This window comes from Pelmatolapia mariae, linkage group LG20 (assembly GCF_036321145.2).
Source record: "Pelmatolapia mariae isolate MD_Pm_ZW linkage group LG20, Pm_UMD_F_2, whole genome shotgun sequence".
In the NCBI taxonomy this organism is placed as follows: Eukaryota; Metazoa; Chordata; class Actinopteri; order Cichliformes; family Cichlidae; genus Pelmatolapia; species Pelmatolapia mariae.
Window position 1 is genome coordinate 43,179,868 of NC_086244.1, and position 21,222 is coordinate 43,201,089.

Sequence of the window (21,222 nt, forward strand, 5' to 3'; positions counted from 1 at the left end):
GAGGGTTGTCTTTACCAGGGTCGTTGACCAACAATGAAACATATCACATGAGCCAAGGTGTGAAAAAAGGCGTGGGTAATTATCAGCAGAGGTTTCAGGTGAAACCATTATGAGACCTTGACATATGTAGTTTAACTTCTTCACAGTGAAATTGAATGGCCTCAATTTTAATAAGACCTTGTGAGCTCCGATAGCCCTTTTCCACTAGCACCTACCTGGCTTGGCTTAACTTGACTCAGCTCGGTCTATAGGGTTTTCCGTTAGCTGATAGTACCTGGTAACAGGTATTTCTTAGTACCTGCCCAGTAGGGTTTCCAAGGCAATCTCAAAATGTGACATATACAGATTGCATGCCAGGGACTGTGCAGTCAATGGCATCACTCAATGAGTCATGAGAATGACTCCTTCAATAAATCAATAATGCCGTTTTTGAAAGACAAATTGGTGTCACAGATCACATTGATAGGTTTGGCAGAAAACATGTGCAATGACCCAGAAGGACTTAAGCTTGCCAAATTTTTCCATGAAGGTAACAGATCGTTATATGAAGAGGGCTCGTCCGGGATTTGAATCCAGGAGCTCTCGCACCCTAAGCGAGAATCATACTCCTAGACCAACGAGCTACAGGAAGCCTGCGCTCACGTCTGGAACTCTGAAAGTATAGAGTTAAATCGGCCTTCAAATTCAAGCAGGAATGTTTTTAAGCCCTCTTCAGTATCCATTTTTGTACTCTCAGGCCTTTGCTACTGACAATCTCAACAGGGATGACTCCAGAGATACTGCACACAATGATTGGGGAAAAAAAGGGTTCCCAGTCATTCAGGTCATGGTAGTCTGATGAGCTTTCAAAGAAAGCAGTTGGAATTCTCAAAGTTTCTCTAAGATCTTTCATCTCTCATCTGAGAACCTTCGTTAGTTCTAAAACTAAATTGTGGAGAGTCCCAGTTGTTTAAACCCCAGAGAGGGTTGTCTTTACCAGGGTCGTTGACCAACAATGAAACATATCACATGAGCCAAGGTGTGAAAAAAGGCGTGGGTCATTATCAGCAGAGGTTTCAGGTGAAACCATTATGAGACCTTGACATATGTAGTTTAACTTCTTCACAGTGAAATTGAATGGCCTCAATTTTAATCAGACCTTGTGAGCTCCGATAGCCCTTTTCCACTAGCACTTACCTGGCTTGGCTTAACTTGACTCAGCTCGGTCTATAGGGTTTTCCGTTAGCTGATAGTACCTGGTAACAGGTATTTCTTAGTACCTGCCCAGTATGGTTTTCAAGGCAATCTCAAAATGTGACATATACAGATTGCATGCCAGGGACTGTGCAGTCAATGGCATCACTCAATGAGTCATGAGAGGGAGTCCTTCACAAATTGAAAAATGCCTATTTTGAAAGACAAATTGGTGTCACAGATCACATTGATAGGTTTGGCAGAAAACATGTGCAATGACCCAGAAGGACTTAACCTTGCAAAAGTTCTCCATGAAGGCAACAGATTGATATATGAAGGGGGCTCGTCCGGGATTTGAACCCGGGACCTCTCGCACCCAAAGCGAGAATCATACTGCTAGACCAACGAGCCACAGGAAGCCTGCGCTCACGTCTGGAACTCTGAAAGTATAGAATTAAATCGGCCTTCAAATTCAAGCAGGAATGTTTTTAAGCCCTCTTCAGTATCCATTTTTGTACTCTCAGGCCTTTGCTACTGACAATCTCAACAGGGATGACTCCAGAGAGACTGCACACAATCATTTAGGAAAAAAAGGGTTCCCAGTCATTCAGGTCATGGTAGTCTGATGAGCTTTCAAAGAAAGCAGTTGGAATTCTCAAAGTTTCTCTAAGATCTTTCATCTCTCATCTGAGAACCTTCCTTAGTTCTAAAATTAAATTGTGGAGAGTCCCAGTTGTTTAAACCCCAGAGAGGGTTGTCTTTACCAGGGTCGTTGACCAACAATGAAACATATCACATGAGCCAAGGTGTGAAAAAAGGCGTGGGTAATTATCAGCAGAGGTTTCAGGTGAAACCATTATGAGACCTTGACATATGTAGTTTAAATTCTTCCCAGTGAAATTGAATGGCCTCAATTTTAATCAGACCTTGTGAGCTCCGATAGCCCTTTTCCACTAGCACCTACCTGGCTTGGCTTAACTTGACTCAGCTCGGTCTATAGGGTTTTCCGTTAGCTGATAGTACCTGGTAACAGGTATTTCTTAGTACCTGCCCAGTAGGGTTTCCAAGGCAATCTCAAAATGTGACATATACAGATTGCATGCCAGGGACTGTGCAGTCAATGGCATCACTCAATGAGTCATGAGAATGACTCCTTCAATAAATCAATAATGCCGGTTTTGAAAGACAAATTGGTGTCACAGATCACATTGATAGGTTTGGCAGAAAACATGTGCAATGACCCAGAAGGACTTAAGCTTGCCAAACTTTTCCATGAAGGTAACAGATTGTTATATGAAGAGGGCTCGTCCGGGATTTGAACCCGGGACCTCTCGCACCCTAAGCGAGAATCATACTCCTAGACCAACCAGCCACAGGAAGCCTGCGCTCATGTCTGGAACTCTGAAAGTATAGAGTTAAATCGGCCTTCAAATTCAAGCAGGAATGTTTTTAGGCACTCTTCAGTATCCATTTTTGTACTCTCAGGCCTTTGCTACTGACAATCTCAACAGGGATGACTCCAGAGATACTGCACACAATGATTGGGGAAAAAAAGGGTTCCCAGTCATTCAGGTCATGGTAGTCTGATGAGCTTTCAAAGAAAGCAGTTGGAATTCTCAAAGTTTCTCTAAGATCTTTCATCTCTCATCTGAGAACCTTCGTTAGTTCTAAAATTAAATTGTGGAGAGTCCCAGTTGTTTAAACCCCAGAGAGGGTTGTCTTTACCAGGGTTGTTGACAAACAATGAAACATATCACATGAGCCAAGGTGTGAAAAAAGGCGTGGGTAATTATCAGCAGAGGTTTCAGGTGAAACCATTATGAGACCTTAACATATGTAGTTTAAAATCTTCACAGTGAAATTGAATGGCCTCAATTTTAATCAGACCTTGTGAGCTCCGATAGCCCTTTTCCACTAGCACTTACCTGGCTTGGCTTAACTTGACTTAGCTCGGTCTATAGGGTTTTCCGTTAGCTGATAGTATCTGGTAACAGGTATTTCTTAGTACCTGCCCAGTAGGGTTTTCAAGGCAATCTCAAAATGTGACATATACAGATTGCATGCCAGGGACTGTGCAGTCAATGGCATCACTCAATGAGTCATGAGAATGACTCCTTCAATAAATCAATAATGCCGTTTTTGAAAGACAAATTGGTGTCACAGATCATATTGATAGGTTTGGCAGAAAACATGTGCAATGACCCAGAAGGACTTAACCTTGCAAGAGGTCTCCATGAAGGTAACAGATTGATATGTGAAAGGGGCTCGTCTGGGATTTGAACCCGGGACCTCTCGCACCCAAAGCGAGAATCATACTGCTAGACCAACGAGCCACAGGAAGACTGCGCTCATGTCTGGAACTCTGAAAGTATAGAATTAAATCGGCCTTCAAATTCAAGCAGGAACGTTTTTAAGCCCTCTTCAGTATCCATTTTTGTACTCTCAGGCCTTTGCTACTGACAATCTCAACAGGGATGACTCCAGAGATACTGCACACAATGATTTAGGAAAAAAAGGGTTCCCAGTCATTCAGGTCATGGTAGTCTGATGAGCTTTCAAAGAAAGCAGTTGGAATTCTCAAAGTTTTTCTAAGATCTTTCATCTCTCATCTGAGAACCTTCCTTAGTTCTAAAATTAAATTGTGGAGAGTCCCAGTTGTTTAAACCCCAGAGAGGGTTGTCTTTACCAGGGTCGTTGACCAACAATGAAACATATCACATGAGCCAAGGTGTGAAAAAAGGCGTGGGTAATTATCAGCAGAGGTTTCAGGTGAAACCATTATGAGACCTTGACATATGTAGTTTAAAATCTTCACAGTGAAATTGAATGGCCTCAATTTTAATCAGACCTTGTGAGCTCCAATAGCCCTTTTCCACTAGCACTTACCTGGCTTAGCTTAACTTGACTCAGCTCGGTCTATAGGGTTTTCCGTTAGCTGATAGTACCTGGTAACAGGTATTTCTTAGTACCTGCCCAGTATGGTTTTCAAGGCAATCTCAAAATGTGACATATACAGATTGCATGCCAGGGACTGTGCAGTCAATGGCATCACTCAATGAGTCATGAGAATGACTCCTTCAATAAATCAATAATGCCGTTTTTGAAAGACAAATTGGTGTCACAGATCACATTGATAGGTTTGGCAGAAAACATGTGCAATGACCCAGAAGGACTTAAGCTTGCCAAACTTGTCCATGAATGTAACAGATTGTTATATGAAGAGGGCTCGTCCGGGATTTGAACCCGGGACCTCTCGCACCCTAAGCGGGAATCATACTCCTAGAACAACGAGCCACAGGAAGCCTGCGCTCACGTTTGGAACTCTGAAAGTATAGAGTTAAATCGGCCTTCAAATTCAAGCAGGAATGTTTTTAAGCCCTCTTCAGTATCCATTTTTGTACTCTCAGGCCTTTGCTACTGACAATCTCAACAGGGATGACTCCAGAGATACTGCACACAATGATTGGGGAAAAAAAGGGTTCCCAGTCATTCAGGTCATGGTAGTCTGATGAGCTTTCAAAGAAAGCAGATGGAATTCTCAAAGTTTCTCTAAGATCTTTCATCTCTCATCTGAGAACCTTCGTTAGTTCTAAAACTAAATTGTGGAGAGTCCCAGTTGTTTAAACCCCAGAGAGGGTTGTCTTTACCAGGGTCGTTGACCAACAATGAAACATATCACATGAGCCAAGGTGTGAAAAAAGGCGTGGGTCATTATCAGCAGAGGTTTCAGGTGAAACCATTATGAGACCTTGACATATGTAGTTTAACTTCTTCACAGTGAAATTGAATGGCCTCAATTTTAATCAGACCTTGTGAGCTCCGATAGCCCTTTTCCACTAGCAGTTACCTGGCTTGGCTTAACTTGACTCAGCTCGGTCTATAGGGTTTTCCGTTAGCTGATAGTACCTGGTAACAGGTATTTCTTAGTACCTGCCCAGTATGGTTTTCAAGGCAATCTCAAAATGTGACATATACAGATTGCATGCCAGGGACTGTGCAGTCAATGGCATCACTCAATGAGTCATGAGAGGGAGTCCTTCACAAATTGAAAAATGCCTATTTTGAAAGACAAATTGGTGTCCCAGAATACATTGATAGGTTTGGCAGAAAACATGTGCAATGACCCAGAAGGACTTAACCTTGCAAAAGTTCTCCATGAAGGCAACAGATTGATATGTGAAGGGGGCTCGTCTGGGATTTGAACCCGGGACCTCTCGCACCCAAAGCGAGATTCATACTCCTAGACCAACGAGCCACAGGAAGCCTGCGCTCACGTCTGGAACTCTGAAAGTATAGAGTTAAATCGGCCTTCAAATTCAAGCAGGAATGTTTTTAAGCCCTCTTCAGTATCCATTTTTGTACTCTCAGGCCTTTGCTACTGACAATCTCAACAGGGATGACTCCAGAGATACTGCACACAATGATTGGGGAAAAAAAGGGTTCCCAGTCATTCAGGTCATGGTAGTCTGATGAGCTTTCAAAGAAAGCAGTTGGAATTCTCAAAGTTTCTCTAAGATCTTTCATCTCTCATCTGAGAACCTATGTTAGTTCTAAAACTAAATTGTGGAGAGTCCCAGTTGTTTAAACCCCAGAGAGGGTTGTCTTTACCAGGGTCGTTGACCAACAATGAAACATATCACATGAGCCAAGGTGTGAAAAAAGGCGTGGGTAATTATCAGCAGAGGTTTCAGGTGAAACCATTATGAGACCTTGACATATGTAGTTTAAATTCTTCCCAGTGAAATTGAATGGCCTCAATTTTAATCAGACCTTGTGAGCTCCGATAGCCCTTTTCCACTAGCACCTACCTGGCTTGGCTTAACTTGACTCAGCTCGGTCTATAGGGTTTTCCGTTAGCTGATAGTACCTGGTAACAGGTATTTCTTAGTACCTGCCCAGTATGGTTTTCAAGGCAATCTCAAAATGTGACATATACAGATTGCATGCCAGGGACTGTGCAGTCAATGGCATCACTCAATGAGTCATGAGAGGGAGTCCTTCACAAATTGAAAAATGCCTATTTTGAAAGACAAATTGGTGTCACAGAATACATTGATAGGTTTGGCAGAAAACATGTGCAATGACCCAGAAGGACTTAACCTTGCAAAAGTTCTCCATGAAGGTAACAGATTGTTATATGAAGGGGGCTCGTCCGGGATTTGAACCCGGGACCTCTCGCACCCTAAGCGAAAATCATACTCCTAGACCAACGAGCCACAGGAAGCCTGCGCTCACGTCTGGAACTCTGAAAGTATAGAGTTAAATCGGCCTTCAAATTCAAGCAGGAATGTTTTTAAGCCCTCTTCAGTATCCATTTTTGTACTCTCAGGCCTTTGCTACTGACAATCTCAACAGGGATGACTCCAGAGATACTGCACACAATGATTGGGGAAAAAAAGGGTTCCCAGTCATTCAGGTCATGGTAGTCTGATGAGCTTTCAAAGAAAGCAGTTGGAATTCTCAAAGTTTCTCTAAGATCTTTCATCTCTCATCTGAGAACCTTCGTTAGTTCTAAAACTAAATTGTGGAGAGTCCCAGTTGTTTAAACCCCAGAGAGGGTTGTCTTTACCAGGGTCGTTGACCAACAATGAAACATATCACATGAGCCAAGGTGTGAAAAAAGGCGTGGGTCATTATCAGCAGAGGTTTCAGGTGAAACCATTATGAGACCTTGACATATGTAGTTTAACTTCTTCACAGTGAAATTGAATGGCCTCAATTTTAATCAGACCTTGTGAGCTCCGATAGCCCTTTTCCACTAGCACTTACCTGGCTTGGCTTAACTTGACTCAGCTCGGTCTATAGGGTTTTCCGTTAGCTGATAGTACCTGGAAACAGGTATTTCTTAGTACCTGCCCAGTAGGGTTTCCAAGGCAATCTCAAAATGTGACATATACAGATTGCATGCCAGGGACTGTGCAGTCAATGGCATCACTCAATGAGTCATGAGAATGACTCCTTCAATAAATCAATAATGCCGTTTTTGAAAGACAAATTGGTGTCACAGATCACATTGATAGGTTTGGCAGAAAACATGTGCAATGACTCAGAAGGACTTAACCTTGCAAAAGTTCTCCATGAAGGTAACAGATTGATATGTGAAGGGGGCTCGTCCAGGATTTGAACCCAGGACCTCTCGCACCCAAAGCGAGAATCATACTGCTAGACCAACGAGCCACAGGAAGCCTGCACTCACGTTTGGAACTCTGAAAGTATAGAGTTAAATCGGCCTTCAAATTCAAGCAGGATTGTTTTTAAGCCCTCTTCAGTATCCATTTTTGTACTCTCAGGCCTTTGCTACTGACAATCTCAACAGGGATGACTCCAGAGAGACTGCACACAATGATTTAGGAAAAAAAGGGTTCCCAGTCATTCAGGTCATGGTAGTCTGATGAGCTTTCAAAGAAAGCAGTTGGAATTCTCAAAGTTTCTCTAAGATCTTTCATCTCTCATCTGAGAACCTACGTTATTTCTTAAGTACATAATTGTGTGTCAGACATAACATGATGGCTAACCCTAGCCCTATCTGCACCACCAGGGCCTGTGCTGTTGTCTGAGGCCATGTACACCACACCAGGGCCTGTGTCGCCGGTTGAGGACAACTACTTTACACCAGGACTTGTGCTGCCAGCAGAAATCAACTGAGACTCACCAGGGCCTGTGCTACTGGATGAGGTGATCAACATTACACCATAGCCATTGCTGCTGGCTTAGTTAATCTAGACCACATCAGGGCCTATGCTGCTGGATGAGGCAATTTACACCACACCACAGCCTGCGCTGCTAGCAAAAACTAACTGATTCTCACTAGAGCCTTTGCTGCTGGCTGGAACCATCTGCACAACCCAAGGGCATGTGCTAATTGCTGATGCCTTCTAAACCACACCAGAGCCTGTGTTTCTAGCAACAACCTTCTAGCCTCACCAGGGCCTGTGCAGCTTACTGAAGCCATCTACACCACACCAGGGCCTGTGCTGCTGGCTTAGGCCATCTACACCAGGCCCTATGCTGCCGGTTGAGGTCATCTACTTTACACCACGGCTTATGCTGCGGGCAAAAATTAACTGAGACTCAAGTGGGACTGTGCTACTGGCTAAGGTCATCTACACAACAACAGGGCCACTGCTGCTCACTGAGAACATTTCCACAACACGAGGGCCTGTGTTGTTGACTGAAGCCTTCTACAGCACACCATGGCCTGTGCTACTGGCTAAGTCCACCTAGAGTGCATGAGGGCTTGTGCTGCTGGATGAGTCCATCTTCAACACACCAGGGCAATTGCTTCTGTCATACGCCATATACCGCAATCCAGGGCTTGTGCTGCGGGCTTAGGCCATCTTCACTACACGAATGCCAGTACTGCTAACTGTGGCCATCTACAGCACAAATGGGCATGTGCTGCTGGCTGAGGCCATCTACAGCACATCTACCTTTCATGCTGGCTGAGGGCCTCTACAGCACAAAAGGGCTTGTGCTTCTGGTTGAGGCCATCTACATTACATCAGGGCCTTTGCTGCTGGCTGAGGCCCTCTACAGCACACCAGGCCCTTTCCTGCTAACAAAAAGAAAACTGAGCCTCATCATGACCTGCTCTGCTGACTGTGGCCATCTACAGGACACCAAGGCCTGTGCTGTTAGCTGAGGCCATTTACATTCCGCCAGGGCCTTTCCTGCTGGCTGAGGCCATTTAAAGCACACCAGGGCCTGTGCTGCTGGCTGATGCTCCCTACAGCCCACCAGGGACTTGGCTGCTAAATGTGGCCATCTACAGCACAGCAGGTCCTGTGCTGCTACCAAAAAGAAAATTGGGCCTCATCAGGGCCTTTGCTGTTAGCTGAAGCCATGTACATTCCGCCAGACCCTTTCCTGCTGGCTGAGGCCATCTACACCACAGCAGGGCCTTTGCTGCTGAGTGTGGCCATCTACAGCACACCACGGCCTGTGCTGCTGACTGAGGCCATCTTCACAACACCAGGGACTGTGTTGCTAGAAAAAAGAATATTGAACCTCATCAGGGCCTTTCCTCCTTGCTGAGGGCTCATCAGGGTCTGTGCTGCTGGCAAAAGGAAAACTGAGCCTCATCAGAGCCTTCGCTGCTGGCTGAGGCCCTCTACAGCACAACGGGGTCTTTCCTGTTGGCAGAGGGCCTCTACAGGACACGAGGGCCTGTGCTGCTGGCTGAGGCTATCTACAGCACACCATGGCCTTTGCCGCTTGCTGATGCTCTCTACAGCACACCAGGGCCTTCGCTGGTGGCTGGGTTCCTGTACAGCACACCACGGCCTGTGCTGCTGACTGAGGCCCTCTACATTAGACCAAGGCTTGTGCTGCTGACTGAGGCCATCTACAGCACATCACGGCCTGTGCTGCTGACTGAGGCCATCTTAACAACACCAGGGACTGTGCTGCTAGCAAAATGAAAACTGAGCCTCAACAGGGCCTTTGCTGCTGACTGAGGCCATCTACAGCACATCACGGCCTGTGCTGCTGACTGAGGCCATCTTAACAACACCAGGGACTGTGCTGCTAGCAAAATGAAAACTGAGCCTCAACAGGGCTTGTGCTGCTGGCTGAGGCCATCTACAGCACATCAGGGTTGGTGCTGTTGGCTGAGGCCATGTACATTACACCAGGGCCTTTGCTTCTGGATGAGGCCATCAACAGCACATCAGGGGCTTTGCTGTTGGCTGAGGCCATGTAAATTACACCAGAGCCTTTCCTGCTTGCTGTAGCCATCTACAGCACACCATGGCCTTTGCTGCTTGCTGATGCTCGCTACAGCACACCAGGGCCTCTACTGCTAGCAAAATGAAAACTGAGCCTCATCAGCGCCTTTGCTGCTTGCTGAGTCCATCTACAGCACAACAGGGCTTGTGCTGCTGGCTGAGCCATCTAAAGCACAGCAGGGTCTGTGATTCTAGCAAAAAGAAAACTGAGTCTCATCAGGGCCTTTACTTCTGGCTGAGGCCATCTACTGCACACCATGGCCATTGCTGGTGGCTGAGGCCATCTACAGCACACCACAGCCTGTGCTGCAGGCTGAGGCCATCTACATTACACCAGGGCCTTTGCTGGTGGCTGAGGCCATCTACATTACACCAGGGCCTTTGCTGGTGGCTGGTTCCCTTTACAGCACACCAAGGTGTGTGCTGCTGGGTGAGGCCATCTACATTACACCAGGGCCTTTGCTGCTGGCTATGGCCATGTACAGGACAACAGGGTCTTTACTGTTGGCTGAGGGCCTCTACATTACACCATGGCCTTTGCTGGTGGCTGGTTCCCTTTACAGCACACCAAGGTGTGTGCTGCTGGCTGAGGCTATCTACAGCACACCATGGCCTTTGCTGCTTTCTGATGCTCTCTGCAGCACACCAGAGCCTTTGCTGCTGACTGAGACCATCTACAGCACAGCAGGGTCTGTACTGCTAGCAAAAGCAAAACTGAGCCTTATAAATGCCTTTGCTACATCACATCAGGGCCTTTGCTGGTGACTAAGGCCATTTACAGCACACCTTGGCCTGTGCTGCTGGATGAGGCCATCTACATTACACCAGCGCCGCTACTGCTGGCTGAGGCCATCTACATTACACCAGCACCGCTGCTGCTGGCTGAGGCCGTCTGCAGCACAGCAGGGCTTGTATTGCTAACTAAGGCCATCTACAGCACATCAGGGCTTGTGCTGCTGGATGAGGCCATCTACATTACACCAGCACCGCTGCTGCTGGCTGAGGCCGTCTGCAGCACAGCAGGGTTTGTGCTGCTAACTAAGGCCATCTACAGCACATCAGGGCCGGTGATGCTGGCTGAGGCCATCTACATTACACCAGGGCCTTTGCTTCTGGATGAGGACATCTACAGCACATCAGGGCCTGTGCTGTTGGCTGAGGCTATGTACATTACACCAGGGCCATTCCTGCTTGCTGTAGCCATCTACAGCACACCATGGCCTTTTCTGCTTGCTGATGCTCTCTACTGCACACCAGGGCCTTTGCTACTAACTGTGGCCATCTAAAGCACAACAGGGCCTCTACTGCTAGCAAAAGCAAAACTGAGCCTCATCAGGGCCTTACAATTCTCTTCATGCACAAAAATCCCACCCAGTCCCACAACCCAGGACGAATATTCCTTGTGTGTTCTTGAGCTGGACAGAAATTCCTCTTGCTGAGTGGGGTCCACGCCAGCCAGGTGCCTCCTGTCCCAGTCTCGTCCATCCACTGGGCCCATCTAATCCCAGCCCAGTTAGCATTCTGCATTGGAGTCCATCGCTTGATACCACCGCGGCTCCCCTCACGTCATCACCTGTAAGTAAAAACAAATAGGAGCCAGAACCATCATCCTGGAAGCTGCCCTGGCTTATAGCCATGGCCACTCTCTACAAACACGGCTGCACCCAGTGAACAACAGTGAGACACTCACAAATGCAGGCAGTGGTATACATCTGCCCTGATGTCAGTCACACATGTTGTCTCCTACTGTCGCCGTTCCTGCTGTCGGGACTGGGTCACCACATCACGCTGACCGGTCTCCAGATGAGGCGTCACACCCCCCACGATCACACAGCGGCTCCCTCTTTTCCACCTGGCCTTCATGCATTCCTCTTCCAATCTAGGGCCTCTCTCCTTCCAGTGCTCAGCTTGCTTCCTTTTAATAAGTCCTTTAAACAGCTGAAAGGACACCTCTGGACACACCCATACCTCAGCAGGTCATCACTATCAGCTAATTTGTCCCATGCCCAGCCAATCCACAGTGGATTAAAACAATGTAAAATAACACACTGAAACAATGTGATACAAACAGAATAAAATCATGCAAATAAAAACTACACTCACAAATAGATACTAAAATCAGAATAAAACCAATATAAATGATGAATACAAATCTCTACTGTGTGAAACAGTTTCAGTCTTTGAATATTTTTCATTTCTTACAATCAGAATTCTCCAATAGATTTTCAGAAGAAATTTATTTTCTTTCATGCATCACCAACTGAACCTTTTATGTTAACTTTTCAAGTTCCAGCCTAACCTCATTTAATTTTGCTTAGCAAAGTACTTTTTAACTCTAATAATTAGTAAGAGTATATTTCTTATCATCTATTGGTCATCTGACCTAATAAACTTCAATTAACATTATAACACAGGACGGAAGTGACGGACAGGAGAGGTAAGTGACGGAAGTGACGGACAAGGTAAGCGACTCATGTTGTAACTGACGTCAGACGCCGGAGATTTTGGCGGAAAATTAAAGCGAATGGTAGTTTAGATTTGAATAAATTCCTTTAAGCTTCAGTATAACCAAATACACTTATCAATTGTCTTATAACTAACAACATTTGTCTAAATCATCTCCAACACCCTGGAGAACAACGGGGAGAGTTTAGAGGCTCTCCAAGATTACATTGATCAGTACTTCCAGGATCTCGTGATGAAGAAGGCTCAGAGTGCAGCTTCCCCGGCCAAACCTGAGACGCCGTCGTCGAAAAGACTTCGCCCGGCAGATTCCCCCGGCACAACATCGCCAGCCGGCAAAGATATTGTCGACATACTGGAGTCAATCGACCAACGACTGTCCAGTTTCGATGCAAGGCTGTCCTTGGTGGAGATTCTTCACCGGGAATTTAAATCCTTGCGAGAGTCCCTGGAGTTCAGCCAGCAGCAGGTGGAAACGCTCGCTGCTGAAAATGCCACGCTAAGGGAGTCGGTGAAATGTCTCACAGACAATGTTACTCAGCTAAATAGAGAAAATAAAAAAATAAAAGAAACAGTTATAGATCTACAAGCTCGTAGCATGCGTGATAATCTGGTATTTTCTGGTATTCCAGAAGCCGCTGGAGAGGACGCGGAGACCACGGTAAAAAGCTTCATCAAAACCCACCTGAAGCTGCCCGAGGACACGGTGAAGAACATCGTCTTTGATAGGGTGCATCGCCTCAGCCCCATTCGGGCTGCGGCCGGGAGACCACGTCCTATCGTGGCCAAATTCGGCCACTACAAACAAAAGGAACAGGTGAAAAGCCGCGGCAGGGAATTAAAAGGAACGGACTTCAGCGTGAACGACCAGTTCCCCAAAGAGATCCTGGAACGACGCAGGGTCCTCTTCCCAATCCGACGCAGCTTTATCCAGAAGGGCTCCCGCGCTGTCATCGCTGTGGACCGGCTGTACGTGGACGGACAGCTCCACCGCGACCCCGACATCACTCCGTGGCTGTATTAACTTCACACCAGATAAGAATCCGCTACACCCTTTCCCCACCCACTCACACTAACTTGCATTAACATCTGTTTAACTGACTAGTATCAAATCACATCTTAGGTGTGATTTCATAGCAGAATTAACACCGTCACTCTCTGTCAATGGTTTGATTGGAATGTTTCCGGGTTTTTTTATTTTCTTCTCGTTTTTTGTTCTCTTTTTTCCCCCTCTTGTTTTTATGCTGCTCACCCTTGTCCTTGGTTTCTTTCTTTCTTTTTTCTTTCTTTCACTGCTTCGATCACCTGCTTCCACACTCATCCACAAACAACATCCTTTATTTGGACACATACGCACAGCACGATCACGCACAGCCATGCGCTCAACGGCAGCACATTTACATCAGACAGCGCACACAGTCGTATAGGATACACACACTTAAACCAAGCGTACTCATATTAGTAAATATGCACACACATAGTCAGACTCAGGGAGCATCTCACCACACATTTTTTTTCTCTCCCCCTCTTTTTATTGACGAACAAGTGATGTATTCTCTCCACCTGTCTAAGCGACACACACAGCGCACACCCCTAGTTATACACAGACATCTATGGGTGCACTAAGATTCGTTACATGGAATGTAAATGGAGCTGGCTCCAGAGAAAAGAGGTTAAAAATATTTAACCAACTCAAAAAACTACAGGCAGATGTTGTCCTTTTACAAGAGACCCACAGACCTCTTAGAGGTTCGAATGAACTTAAAACACCTGAGTTTCCTAATGTGTTCTCAGCTTGTTATAATTCTAGACAAAGGGGAGTAGCAATTTTAATCCATAAAAAAATTAATTTCACAGTACTTGATACAGTTATAGATCCAGAGGGCAGATTCTTAATCATTAAACTATCTATACTTGATAAAAAGCTATGCATTGTAAGTATATACGGTCCAAATGTTGATGATCCCTCATTCTTTCACGGTTTTTTCAGTGCACTCTCTGAACACTTAGATGGCACACTTGTTCTTGGAGGCGACCTCAACCTTGGACTAAATGAAGAAATGGATAGGCTCAATACAGCAGGAACTCAGCGTAATTGGCAGTCCATAAATATAATCAAACAGTATATGAGCCACTTTGGTCTTTGCGATGCATGGCGCTCCCTTCACCCCACCAGTAAGGAATATACTTTTTTCTCACATGTCCATCACTCCTACTCTCGTCTGGATTATTTTTTGGTCAGCAGCTCACTGCTGAGGGACATTTCAGACACTGAGATTCACCCTATAGCTGTCAGCGATCATGCTCCTGTATCTTTAACACTAATGCACAAGAATAATACTACGCCTAGTAAAAACTGGAGATTTAATACATCACTGCTTAAAGATGAAGACTTTATTAAATATTTTAAAAAAGAGTGGACTTCATATTTAGACTTTAATGACACTCCCGGAACATCAGCTTCTGTTCTATGGGAAGCAGGGAAAGCTGTGATGAGAGGCAAAATAATTTCTTTCTCATCACATAAAAAGAAAAAAGAAAACAAAAATATCCAGGAATTAGAAAAAACCATCAAATCACTAGAAGAAGCCTATGCGTCCGACCAAGATCAGGAAACATTGAACAAAATACGCAAAACAAAACTAGAATTAAATGAGATAATTGATAAAAAAACAAAATTCTTAGTACAAAGACTACGCTTACAAAATTATGAACATGGTAATAAATCCGGTCAATTTCTAGCAAACCAGCTAAAAATAAATAAAGAAAAAACAACTCTATGTGCTGTTCAAGACTCATCTGGGAACACAGTATATGACCCGAAACAAATAAACAACATCTTCAGGGATTTCTATAAAACGTTGTATTCACCACAAATAAACCCATCTAAAAAGGAAATTGATCAGTTTTTAGACAACATAACTCTCCCAAAATTATTAGACTCTCAAGCAATGGCATTGGATTCGCCACTGACACCAGGTGAACTCCAGGAAGCCCTGATAAGTATGCCCAATAATAAGGCTCCAGGTCCAGACGGCTTTCCTGCAGAATTCTACAAAGAATTCTGGATGATTTTAGCCCCAATTTTTTACAGAACGCTGTTGGAAATCAAAGAAAATGGCAGACTCCCATCAAATATGAATTCTGCAAACATTAATCTCCTGCTAAAACCAGGCAAAGACCCTGTATATCCCTCAAGCTATCGTCCAATATCCCTTATAAATGTAGACCTTAAAATAATCTGCAAAGCTCTCTCGAAGAGACTAGAGAAAATAACCCCCCTCTTAATTCATCCTGACCAAACTGGTTTCATAAAAGGTAGGCACTCATCAACAAATACACGTAGATTACTTAATTTGATAGACTACTCATACAGTAAAAACCTTGAAACTACAATATTTTCTTTAGATGCAGAAAAAGCGTTTGACAGAGTTAACTGGAAATTTCTATTTGCAACTTTACACAAATTTGGTTTTGGATCTTCTTTCATCAGCTGGTTAAAAATATTATATAATTCCCCAACAGCTTGTGTCAGAACAAATGACCAGACATCCTCCAGCTTCTGTCTCCTGAGGGGCACCAGGCAGGGATGCCCACTCTCCCCTTCACTGTTTGCAATTTTTATTGAACCACTAGCAGCAGCAATTAGACAGAATTCAGTAATTAAGGGCATAAAATGCAAGAACGTGGAACATAAAATCAGCCTTTATGCGGATGATGTGTTGCTCTTTCTCCAAAATTCACAAACCAATATCTCTGGGGTGATTGAATTGATAAACTCTTTTGCAAGAATATCAGATTACTCAATTAACTGGTCAAAATCTACAGTCCTTCCGATTAATTGCTCCTTCCATAATTCCTCTTCTACTCCACTGCAATCGGGAAATATAAAATATTTAGGTATTAATCTTTCTCCCAAGCTTGCAGATCTAACTAAATTAAACTATATCCCACTTTTAAAGAAAGTAGAAGGCGATCTGGCTAGGTGGAAATGTCTACCCATATTGGTTCAGATCTCTAGATTCATATATGTCCAAATTCCTTTGGAAAAATAAGCCCCCACGTATAAGCTTAAAAACACTACAAAAGACCAAGGATAAAGGAGGATTAGAACTACCTAACTTTCAGCACTACTTCTTAGCCAACAGGCTCCAATTTATCTCAGGATGGCTAAAACATACCCTCTTAGATGAACCTTGGCTAGATGTAGAACAAGCACTTTGCAATAATCTAGAGATTTCAGATCTACCATTTATCAGCTCAAACATTCAACGACATGAATGCTTCAAAAGCGTCAACATTAGCTCCTCTCTGACAGCATGGTGGGAGTTTCTGAAGTTGACAGAGTCTTCATTAATCCCATGCAAACGTACACCTATCTGGAACAACCCTGACATATTACAAAACAATAATATGATAAACTTTTCAGATTGGAGTGGTAAAGGAATCAAATATTTAGAACATATACTAGAAGGAACAGAATTTATTTCATTTGACAGACTAGTTACACAATATGGGATCAACAAGAAAAGATTTTTAGAATATCAACAAATTAAATCCATAGTAAAAAAGAAATTTAAACCGGGTCAAGTTGAACTACAAACACCACCAAGTGTGGTTCAATTTCTTACTCTTAAAACCCCCAAATTACTATCCAAAATATACAGAATGCTTTCTAAAATAGATGAATCAATATCACTTCCTATTGCAAAATGGGAAGCGGATTTATCAGTTAACTTAGACCAAAACTTCTGGTCTCAGATTTGCTTAAAAACCTTTCATCTAATTAGAAATCCCAGTCTTCAATTAATTCAATACAAAATACTACATAGAGTGCACTATACAGGTCATCGGATGTTCAAGATGGGCTTTACGTCTACCAACAACTGCTCACACTGCCAAACCAATTCACCGGACAATTATATCCACGCTCTTTGGTTATGTCCACCAGTTCAGAAGTTTTGGCGTGAGATATGTGAAGACTTATCGAAGTGTCTGAAATGTAACATTCCAACTTCTCCTTTAGTGTGTTTGTTGGGCAGCTTAGATAATGTCACTTCAGAAAAGAATATAGCCCACATGGTTTTCACTGCCCTATGCATAGCCAAGAAAACAGTCCTCATGAACTGGAAAAATAAAAATAATCTTAATTCTAACCAGTATAGAAATTATCTATTAGATTACATTAGTCTTGATACAGCCTCTGCCACCACATCAGATCAATTGCTCTGGGCTCCTTTGATCAGCTCCATCACCTAGTGGGGGTGGGGGGTCATAGTTTGGTCCCACCTTCACTGTTGTGATTGGTGTGGGGGTAGGGACAGGCTTAGGGCGTCGGGGGGTTCCCCAGGAGCATCTTCCTTGGGGGGCCCAACCCGGGGTAGCGGTCATGGCCAATTAAGGGCTCTGTTGGCTCTTAGGTGACGGTTTCCTCGTGGCTGCGTGCAGCAGGGCTAGGGGAGGGTCTGTGCTGACGGATGTGGGTTACTGACCTGGCAGCCTGGCTGCCCCTGGGTGGGTCCGGGATGGGCGTGAGGTTCTGGGGGCGCTCCGTCTGTGGGCTGGGGCCCTGGCCGGGCCTCGGGGGCTCGGGTCCTGGTTGGTGTGTTGCTGGGGTTGTGGGGGCCCAGTCCTGGCGCAGGGCGCCGCCAGTGCATCGAGCCACCTGGGGGACTCTTCAACTGGTGGGGGAGGTTGTCACATCTTGCAGGAGCTTTCCTCTCCTCAGGAATTCTCTCTGCAGGAGGGGGAGATATAGGAGAGGTGGAGGAAGATCTCAGCCTGGGCGTCTATTGTCTTGTGTAGTCTGGAAGATGAGTGGATGATGGGGTGGGTGCAGTTTTCTCTGTAGTGGGGTCGGGTGGGCTGTCCCGGGCTCTGTGGGGCCGGGCGGCGCTGCTGCACTGGGCCCTGGTCCGGATGGGCCTGGGCCCCCTTTCCCTGGCGGGTTACAGAGCATGGGGGTGCCTACTGGGGTCAGCGGGGGAGCTGGCCCCAGGGAGGGGTCACTTGCCCCTCCCTTTCTTCCCTCCCCATCTCCAGCTGCCTCCCTCTTCCCGCTCCACCACAATCACCCACACATGCAGGGCCTTGGGGTAGGGGTGTGTCACCAGGGTGCAGAGGAGGTATCCCCCCCTCTGTCCCCTTCTGGCTGCCTCTGCCTCAATTTTATCTCACAACTTAGACATTCACATTACTCACACTCTCATAACACATACATATAGGATCTTGGGGGTGGGCTCACAACACGGACTCCAAATTACCATCAGGGTGTACACCTCACCCCTGGCGTCGTTGCCCACCTCTCAATTTTAAATACACGTAGACATTGAGGGCTATCAGGAGGGGCTATGCGCTTACCTGCTGCTCTCTGGCAGGTAGCTCCATGCCCTCCTGGGTTTTAATTGCACCTTAGAACACATATACATCAACACTACATATGAGCGGGTAGAGGGAGGTTTGGAGTCTTCTCACACCCCCGGTCTCTGCGGCCTGCTGGAGCGGGGGGGCTAGGAGGAGGAGTTGGCCGTCCGACTGGGGTCTGGTGTGTGGGGCCTCCCTGCTGCTGCGGAGTCGGGGCAGTCTGCTTCTCCCCACTGCAGGGAAAAGGGTAACACCACCTGGGTCTGGGTGCAGTTTCCCCCTCCAGGGGCAAGGGTACCTAGACCCGGTTCTTAGAGTACGCTTGGGGAGTGTGATTGTGTGTACAGCGTCTCTTTATGTCTGTCTCCACGTTGGTTGAGTGTGGAGTAATTGCCTATGAGAGCATGAGGGTGGGAATGGATGTTTGTATTTGAGTGTGCCTGTATGTCTGTGTCTATATGTCAGGTTGGGTATCAGACGCCACCTCTCTGGGGACATCTCAGGCCCTCCAAGGTTTGGAGGCCTATCTCCCCCCACCACTTCCCCTGCCGGTGGCAGACGCCCTCAGACATCGATGCGTTGGTGGTTCTTTGTGTCCGGGGGTGGGCGTCCGGGTACACACCGGCTCACTCCTTGGTGGCTGCTTATCGGGGCCTGGAACCTGGGGCTCGCTCGGGCCACTTCGGGGGTGGGGTGCCCTCGGCCTCTCAGCCTGGGGCTCGGTCACTCAGGCACAGCTGGCTGCCGGCAGAGCTCACGGGCACGTCACTGCAACCCCCCCTGGCTTCTGCTCCGCGGCTGCTGAGTGATCCCTCATCTGGGACTCTCCTCAGCTCTTTCTGGGACAGTGGCGTGGCTGCCCCTCTGTTGGTCTTCCTTGGTCTCTTGTGTTCTGGGGGCCTCTGGATGTCTGGAGTTTTGATCTCCTCCATACCTGCTTCATGCCCTGGAGGATGGGACTGTGGCCCCCCACACCCTCTAGCAGATCATTACATTAAGGAACCTTTTAAATACAAGCGCGCTCATGCTCACAGGTGTACACACAGGTGATCACACACACAAACTACACCCTTTTTGGCTCCTACCTCAAAGCACACTGTGCGCTGTCAATCTTACGTGCTGCACAATAATGTTTAATATTAAGTATTTAGCGTTATATTCCCATATATCATTGTGATGTTGTTTATTCTATTACTCTCGTTTTCTTCTGCTTGTTTTCTTTCTTCTTTCTCAACAGGTGATCCAGGTGATCGATATATGTATTTTTTGTCTGCTTATTTTGTTGGTTTTTGTTTTTTGCCCTTTATCCCCGTCCCTCTTCTCCGCTGTTTTTTTTTGTTTTGTTTTGTTTTTGTTTTTTTTTGTTTTTTTTGTTGTTTTTTTTGTTGTTTTTTTTGTTTTTTCCCCCCTCTTTCTTTCTCCCTTTTCTTTTCCCCTGTCCCGTATCTAGCAAGTAAAAAAAATAAAATAAAATAAAATAAAATAAACAATAAAAGGTAAATCAAATGGACCATTACGGCAAGGCTGGGATGGTCCATTTGGTAAAGTAAATCCGTTGGGCATCTTTCTTCGCCCTTAGACAATAATTCTGATGGCAAAAGAACCAAACGGGACAGGTTTAAAAAAAAAATAAAAAAAAGAGAGAAAAAAAAAAATAAAAAAAAAATAACACAGGAGTGATTGTCTCTAAAAATGGGCTCCTGCACACTTGCAGACATTTTTCCATCACAACTTATGAATGATGAATGATTTGATTAAAGCTGTGAAAACATTACTGATAAACTTCATGTGATATTACATTAAAGCCAATTTTCTATTAAAATCAGGGACTTTTCTAACTGACCTCCGACCTTTGAGCAGTAGTGTGTACTGTATGTTTGTATGTAACTGTATCTGACCTGGATTTTATCACCAGTTTCAAATAAGAATTTTCTTTAAAGTCTGTCTTTAAATACAAATGAAGTTCAACTTTATCAAGACTGATGGTAAACTGACCCTAACAAGTCCACTTTATTGCGTGCTCATTGACTTTCTCCTATCAGAGCTGTTTAACAAGTCCACTTTATACATGCTTATTAATCTATCACGCTTATCAGTGGCTCATGGTTGCTTAAAGCATATGTCTGAACTTGACCACAGAGCCAGAGCATCATTCAATCTTGGCAGCAGCTCCAAGATGACAAACTCCACTTTCTCTGCATCAAGACAGCTCATAACTTTTTAACAGTGTCTCCCTGTCCTCATACTTCTATACATTCTTCTGTAATAGATAACTATACGCTATCATTGCAATCAATCTACACTACAGCTCAAAAGTTTGAAGTCAATTTTCACCTGGTTTATAACCATGTGATCGGTCCACACATCAGTGTCTAAAAAACGCTCATTTTTTTATCTGTGTCTATCATCAAAAATTGAGTTGATGGTAAACTCTCCCTAACAAGTTCACTTTATTGCGTGCTCATCAATCTCCTCTACAGCTCAAAAGTTTGAAGTC

The 21,222-nt window shown here is 45.2% G+C and overlaps 5 non-coding genes across 5 annotated transcripts; all 5 read right to left on the reverse strand.

Annotated features, from left to right (window-relative positions):
• Positions 1 to 1,512: 1,512 nt before the first annotated feature.
• Positions 1,513 to 1,584, reverse strand: trnap-ugg (transfer RNA proline (anticodon UGG)). The gene has a single exon. It is a non-coding gene; the product is annotated as a tRNA-Pro (tRNA).
• An 889-nt stretch (positions 1,585 to 2,473) lies between these two features.
• Positions 2,474 to 2,545, reverse strand: trnap-agg (transfer RNA proline (anticodon AGG)). Its single transcript has one exon. It is a non-coding gene; the product is annotated as a tRNA-Pro (tRNA).
• Positions 2,546 to 3,434: 889 nt separating this feature from the next.
• Positions 3,435 to 3,506, reverse strand: trnap-ugg (transfer RNA proline (anticodon UGG)). Its single transcript has one exon. It is a non-coding gene; the product is annotated as a tRNA-Pro (tRNA).
• A 2,811-nt stretch (positions 3,507 to 6,317) lies between these two features.
• trnap-agg (transfer RNA proline (anticodon AGG)) lies at positions 6,318 to 6,389 on the reverse strand. The gene has a single exon. It is a non-coding gene; the product is annotated as a tRNA-Pro (tRNA).
• Positions 6,390 to 7,278: 889 nt separating this feature from the next.
• On the reverse strand, positions 7,279 to 7,350 carry trnap-ugg (transfer RNA proline (anticodon UGG)). The gene has a single exon. It is a non-coding gene; the product is annotated as a tRNA-Pro (tRNA).
• Positions 7,351 to 21,222: the final 13,872 nt, after the last annotated feature.